This window comes from Mixophyes fleayi, chromosome 5, assembly GCF_038048845.1.
Source record: "Mixophyes fleayi isolate aMixFle1 chromosome 5, aMixFle1.hap1, whole genome shotgun sequence".
Taxonomy (NCBI): Eukaryota; Metazoa; Chordata; class Amphibia; order Anura; family Limnodynastidae; genus Mixophyes; species Mixophyes fleayi.
In genome coordinates, this window is record NC_134406.1 from 19,760,410 (window position 1) to 19,768,302 (window position 7,893).

The following is a 7,893-nucleotide window of genomic DNA, read 5'->3' on the forward strand; positions in this document are numbered from 1 at the left end:
GGAGTGAGCTTACATGCTGTTTTTATCTGTGTTAAAATGGCGCTGATGAATGTTCTCAGAAATCAGGAGGGTTTGTAATGCCTTTAAAGAAATGTTACGAGATAAAATGTCGTCTGTGAGCGAGACTTAAGTGAATATATTTTTACTTTGAACACGAAAATCACAGAATCTAGAAATATGTGTGAATATTTGGTCACGGGAGAGAGATTTTGTTGAGAAAATGTTGAATGATTTACAGACACAATGTATTGTGTCTAACGAGAGTACTCTGATTTATGAGACAGTGCTGCTTTTAAAATGGTTGAATACTTGGAACCAAGATTCCAGATTGAATGTTTCTAAACCCGGAAATTTAATTAGTGTCATTTAAAAGGGCTGTACTAAGAGATGATAAGAAAGGAGTGGCTTTGAACACTCGCCCAGGTCTCGTCACTTTGACATTCTCTATTTGTGAAATTAGGGACTGCCCCTTTGAGGAAATCAAGGCATGGAACGCATAGCGTCACAGTTAAGCTTTTAGCAGCTGTTCACTGGTTACCTGATAACAGTATACACGCATGTTACAGTTACAGTAATTCCTAGTAAATAAATGTTAATCTCTATGCAAAAGTTTTTTTATTCACAGGTCTCCAGCTGCAAAGACCCATTAGGCAATCCAGATTGCATTGATTTAACTTCCAATGCACCATCTTTGCACCACAACAAACATAAGTATAAACTAATGAAGGATTTAAATAACGTAAACTCTTCTGAGTAATGATTACCTTGTTTTGGAAGAGATATTAGAGTTTATGTGCTATTCACATAGCAAATGCATGAACTAGGTGGTTTTTCTGTATGTGCAGAAAGCAAAAGGTTTTTATTTGTATCCTCATTACAGTTTTGAGTAAATCAGTGTTTGTAAAGACATTTACTGCCCTTATTTACTGTGCTATAATTGTCATATACTGTAAATAATTCTTTTTATTGTGGGTATGGTAATGCATTGATGGGAATTCTATATTTTTACAGAAATGAAAAAGATTTAAGACTTTAAGAGCAATTGTATGTGCTCCTGCATTAGCACTTCTGGATCATAGCAAGCCATTTATACTCTCCTCTGAGCAGAACCAAATGTTTAACCAATTTTAAGCTGAAATAACTTCAGCGCCAGCACTGGCTTTGCCAGATTATGACAAGCCTTTCACATTATTTTGTTATGAAGTCAGTGCACATGTACAAGGAGTACTGACACAAATACATGGTCGCAAGCTAAGGTCACTTGCATACTACTCTGCTTTAGTGCTTGAAAAGAGTATAGATATTGTGCTAGGACACCCAGTTACCTTAACGGTATCGTACGTTGTGACAGAAACCAAGCACAAGCAAAACATTTGTTACCGGCCAGATTTACTAAGTATGAAGATATACAGCACAAAGGACATTCCCTCCTATTGTGAAATGAGTGACATATAACACTTGCCGAGCGCACTGTGTATTTTCTTCCTCCCTTTCCTTTTTTATTAGAAGACAAAAAAAAAAAGGAAGCACAAGAGGCCCCAGAGCCTCTCATGTTCACAGATATATGTTAAGACCTTCAGACAAGGGGAATCTGAGTAAACTGTATTTTAAGTTTTTTAAAGGTCCAAGGGAGACCAGAGAGGGGAGTTCATTGATATTAGCAGGAGGAATATAGATTGCACGTTATTTTCCTTTGCTGTGCGCTGTAGATGTGTACTAGACTAGAAAGGAAAGCCAAGTTTGGAAGAACCAGACTCAGGCCCATAGTAATGTATAGATCATTATACATAATTAGAAAATTCTAATATGAAAGTTTAACCCAACCAAATAAAGAAAAGAGCAACCCATGACTACAGGGGTTTACACCCAATGCAGGAATGTGTTTGTGAGTATTGTGGCCCAACACATTATTATATACACTAATAGAACTGATGATGTGGCTTATTAACAGGTTATTTAAGCTAAGTGTTTCTCTTCCAGAAGAATTAAAGTTACCACATCTGTCTTAACCGTTGTACTGTACACTCCATCTAATGAGTGTAAACTTTGTGGAACTCAGAAACCAAGAACCTTGTCCTTGGATTCCACATGCTCCTTACTGAAGCCTATCCTAATGAAGTAGCACTGCTTACTCCCAGTAACGTTACACTTAAGCAGTGCACAATGTTGAATCCTGCTGCCTTATTGCAGCAAGTTTCAAAAGATGGGAGAAGTACCTGTATATATTGGGGTTACCCTAGGGATTTGGGGGAATTCCATTCCAGCTTGAACAGAAAGAAAGGAAAAAAAAAAAAAATGCAAACAAAATTTTTCTGAACATGATTGCATAGAACTAATGAAACTAGAATCTCTGGTTTTATCTCACATTAAAGATAAACCATTACCAGATGCAGACATCACTCTTTTTGTAGATGGTTCACACTATCACATAGATCCTGTCCCGTATACAGGGTGTGCTGTAACCACACACACAGAAATAGTGATACAACAGACTCTACCGAGTCACATGTCAGCACAAGAAGCTGAACTAAAGGCCCTGACACTTGCATGCATATATGCAAAAGGACAAAGAGTAAATATTTACACTGATTCAAGTTATGCATTTGTAATTGCGCATGATTATGGCCCTGTATGGAAAAGTAGGGACCTTATGGGTTCAGCAAGCAAACCAGTCAATATGATGAACATACCAGGGCACTGTTCACTGCATTCCAGCTGTCCTCCAAACAGTGATGAAGGTGAAGACACACACAGAGATACTACCCCCGAATCTAAGTGAAATAGACCAGGCCGCACGAGAAGCCGCCATAGCCCCAGTACCCCAAGGGGAGTCTATTTACATGGTGACCCCCTGACCCCTGTTTGACCAGAGCACACTCCAACTTATGGAAAGACAAGCAACAGAAAATAAGAAAAAGACTTGGGCAATACATGGAGCACTAGAAGTGCAAGGAGTGGTGTAAAGGTCAGCGTTTGTGTCTGCCAAAAGTAGTTTATCCCATTATGGCCAATATAGCACACGAGAAAGTGCATCTGGGAAAAGATGCTATGGTTGTACTCACTAGCAGCTTATGGATAGTACCAGGGTTCGCCCAAGCAGCACAGTCGTTAGTGGCAGAATGCCTAGTCTGTGCACAAAGTAACCCGAGTAAGTCTGTCCTATGGAAAAGCACACCCCAGACATAATATCCCTATAAGAGGATACAGATAGACTTTATAACTTCCCAAATGCTCGGGCTTTGAGAATGTGCTTGTCTGTGTCAACTTCTTTAGTCACTGGCTGGAGACATGGCTGTATAGAAAAGCAAATGCTAAAGCATTAGCCAAGAAAATTGCGAATGAGGTAATCTGATGATATGGTGTACCAGAGGTCATTGTAAGTGACAGAGGGATACACTTTACGGGGCAAGGATTCCAGAAACTATCACACCCCCTACAGATCCCAAAGTTCAGGATGTATGGAGCGCCTTAATGGTACACTGAAATTGAAAATGCAGAAAATAATGGCTGAAACAGGTCTGCCATGGATCTCATGTTTACCTGCACTCAGTAAAAAAATACTGCTAGGAAAGACACAGGTTTAACACCATATGAGATATTGTTTGGCACAGCAAACAGAACAGGCTGTTATTTTCCATAGCAACTACACCATGTATATAGTGATTTGTTGAATTATGTTGCCTTATTATAGAAACAACTAACTGAAATACATGGTCAAATATTCTCCTCCATTGCAAACCCTAATTTTGATACAGGTACCCATAAACTGCACCCTGGGGGGCTGGGTGGTCGTGAGAAAGCACATCAGGAGAAGTCTTGAACCCAGATACAAGGGTCCTTATCAAGTCCTGTTGACGACTCCCATGGCAGTGAAAGTACAGTAAAGAGACACCTGGATTCACGCATAACACTGCAAAGTCTTCAAATCAGGGGAGTCTTGTTCTGATAAATAGAAATGATATGTCTTGCCAGAATAATTGTGACTGAAGTAGGGATTAAGGCCTCCCTAACCCAGTATGAAACAGACAGTTAAGTGACATATTGCCTATGACACTGTGAGAAACATATGGGAAGGAGTGCTCAACAATTTGCACTCATAGTAGAGTAAACTCTGAAAATGTCTTTGTGCAGATGCATAACCTCATTGGTAAAGTTGTCAGTAATGATTCATGTTGGATATTGGAAATATTGGCATTAGTAGCAAATGGTTTTGCAATCCTGTTGATCGTATAGGTGATAATGAAACTAAATATATGGCTGATTAAGAAGTTACTGACACTTGATTGTTGTCTCTCCAAAAAGGGAACCACTGAAAATCCCGAACCTCTGATGATCACAGAAATTACTTCTGAAACCTGACCAGACTATGAGTGTCATGAATTATTTGGACTAGCAAAGCCAAAGAACTGCAGAGTTTGCAACAAGAAACTACTAAAGATTGAACAAAGGACATGCAAGGCCTGCAGAACTACTATAGACTCATTAACTACCTTCTAAGAAACCATCTTTTCTAGACATGGACATTTGCCAAAATGCATCTCCTCATAAATCAAGTTAGGACAGGGAGGATCACAGGCTTATTAGTGGGGGATGAGTTGACAGATTCCTAAGGGGACCAACTCTATGCATGTGGCCTCCTACATGTGTATAAGTACCTGCTTATTAAGAATGTGGTTCTATAGATAGGATTAGGTAGGTAGGAGGAGAAAGGGTCGAAAATTGAATAAAAGATGGGAAATGTTAAATATGATTTTTTGTTAAGGCCTCATAAGGCCTTTGTTCAGCCATTTTATTGTAACTTGTATAGAAATATTATTTGCTAGAAGAGATTATTCATTTTTCTGTTAACTTGCAGTTTTGCAATATGTGAGCCTATGGCCTTGAAGTTGAACTAATAGGGAACACCTGAAGAATGTAACCAGTTATGAAAACAATAATGAGCTTCATATCCAGCTGGTAGTATGGGAGCTGTATCCATGGTGTTACACATAGCATATCTCCAACTCCCCTTGAGATAAGAAATAATAGGCTCATCTGTCCTTAGAAGGGGGAGAAAAGTAAACACCTCAAGAATACGTGAGAAAGTTAATCAGTAGCGCTTCTCATAAACTAGTGGTATAAACTATTGTATGCATATGACGTAGGATTCATTTATACAGTAGCCTATAAAAATCTGTATCTTTGTATCAATAAACTAGAGAATATTCCTTGCATACAGAACTTGGTCTGTGTCAATTCTCTCCAGCTGATTGAAGCGCTTCCAGATATACTTGACACCACAGGCAGACTTGGGTCAGAATTTTAGATCTAACAGTCCTTAACGCTTGAAGATGAACTGCATACACTTGCGTTCATAGTCTGTATGCGCAGAGCAATTTAACACAAAATACGTCACATATCAGCATTTGCATTACTTGATCAATTGGGCCCCTAATCTCTACCTGATTCTAGAAACACATGGCTAGAAAGCTCAGCATTCCAGAGCCCAGGATCTTTCCCGTATTGTTTGTTCTGTGTACATGATGGGAACAATATGAATTCCCTCCCGCTACTGTGTTTAGTGGATGTTTCGCGTACCACCAGCTTTTAACAATCTGTTTAACCAAAGGGAAGAATATTTAGATGCCTTCATAGAACTGAAGATACAGGATGGAGATGGAAAGTATTTAAATGATTGTCTTCACATTCTTTTTAATCATTGATTTTGTGATTGTGGGGTACATGGTCCTGAATGACGAATAGCGTCAGAATGCTGAATAATTATTACAGAGAATCCCGTGTGTAGTTGAATGAACGTCAGAGGACACTATCATGGATATCGGTCAACTGCAGTAGTTACAGGTATTAGTGTCAAAGCTTAACATAGAGGACACTTTTCAACTACTATTTTTACTTTTTTTTGTAACGATTAAACACATATGAAAAAAAACACAAGAATAATAAGAAATAAAATAAATTAACATTGGAGGAACAAAGATACAACTGTAAACAAAACATATAAACACAAAATTGTAAATATTAGTTTTTTAAGTCCATATGTGGATTAAAGGCTGTTACGTCTGGAACATAAAGGGTTAAGATACCTGGGGTGAATCTCGCCCTGATATTCAGCATGTTGCACAATATAAATGAATGCCTGGAATGTGGACTACTACCCACACGGTATCCTATGCCACTGCCTAGGGCTGTAAACTGTTTTGGGAGGGGTAGGAGTCCTGATAAGGACACACATAGCTTTGTTTGTTCTCTGTGACCAGGCTGTGGTCATCCTGCTGTATGGCGGCTATTGCACCTCTGAATTATATTGGTTGTATAACTTTAAATGTAGTTTAAGCCTGCAATTTATTTTATCAGACCTACGTCACAGCTTTAAGTATATGCTGTTACCATGGGTTCCATTATGGCCAGGGCTTCTTTGTTTGAGTTTGAATATTCTCCCCGTGTTTGCGTGGGTTTCCTCCGGGTGCTCCGGTTTCCTCACACAGTCAACAAACATACTGGTAAGTTATTGACTTCTGATACTGTGTGCCATTGCACTTGTCCACACACCCGGACTACAATGGCGGAATAATGCGTGACGAGGGCAGAGCCAACATGACATGATTTGTAGCACCCTACCTTCCTCCCCCAAAAAATGTTGGCAAGCACAGGGCAGCACGATGGCTTAGTGGTTAGCACTTCTGCCTCACAGCACTGGGGTCATGAGTTCAATTCCTGACCGTGGCCTTATCTGTGTGGAGTTTATATGTTCTCCCTGTGTTTGCGTGGGTTTCCTCCGGGTGCTCCAGTTTCTTCCCACACTCCAAAAACATACTGGTAGGTTAATTGGCTGCTATCAAATTGACCCTAGTCTCTCCCTCTCTCTCTCTCTCTGTTTGTGTGTGTGTGTGTGTGTTAGAGAATTTAGACTGTAAACCATATCTACCAACTTTCTTCAGCTCTCTTCCGGGAGCCTGCCAGTGGAGGTGGGCGTGAGGGGGGCGGGGAGCCCAAAATCACGTTATTTTGTTGCTGTGATGTCATGACGCAAACGCTTCATTTGACAGCGGAGGGCGGGGCCAAACACCGCGATTCACCGGGAATCACGGCGTTTGGGACCTAATTCTGCCCACTTCACTAGGAAGTGGGGCACTTCCTAGTGAAGTGGGCAGAATTCAGGAGATTGCCACACTCACACGGGAGTCCGGGAGACTCTCGCAAAATGCGGGAGTCTCCCGGACATTCCGGGAGAGTTGGCAAGTATGCTGTAAACTCCAATGGGGCAGGGACTGATGTGAATGAGTTCAGCGCTGCAGAATTAGTGGCGCTATATAAATAAATGGTGATGATGATGATAGTATGTGTATAAAGCACGGCACCATAAACAATATTGATAATGTGTTGGTTTGTTCGTTGCTCATTCTGGATAGAATTTTCTTTATTCTGAGGCCTCATACCCACTGGTGTTTAAAGCAGGTTTTTTTTGTGTGGTTTTACTAGAGCTGTAGAGATCATATCCTGATGCATTTACATGCAGTAAATGCAAAATTGTAAGGTGGGAGTCACCTTTGCTATTACTGTCCACGAAGAGATTTAACCATTGACTAAAAACACTCCACAGGCCAAAATACTGTAAAGACATTCATTAAAGGATTAATTAAATAGCAGCTGTCACTTACACACAGCGGATGCAGACGTTAATCTGGGCTGAAATAATATTCCTGAAATATGCAGCCACTGGTAGGAACAAGAGACATTTATGGGTTACAGGCATATTCTGTTTGCACCAAGTTATTAAATAAATCTAAATCTAGCTTTCTAATGAAATGCATTGCAGTAATCAGTTGTGTGTAATGTTTCGCAGCATATAAAGAACACTTTATCACAGTTCTTTGAAGGGGTTTTGCACCTCTG

General features: G+C 40.0%; 1 long non-coding RNA gene across 1 annotated transcript; it reads left to right on the forward strand.

Moving 5' to 3' along the window:
- Positions 1–717: 717 nt before the first annotated feature.
- On the forward strand, positions 718–5,220 carry LOC142158113 (uncharacterized). The gene is made up of 2 exons (XR_012692726.1): positions 718–1,256; positions 1,967–5,220. It is a non-coding gene; the product is annotated as an uncharacterized LOC142158113 (long non-coding RNA).
- Positions 5,221–7,893: the final 2,673 nt, after the last annotated feature.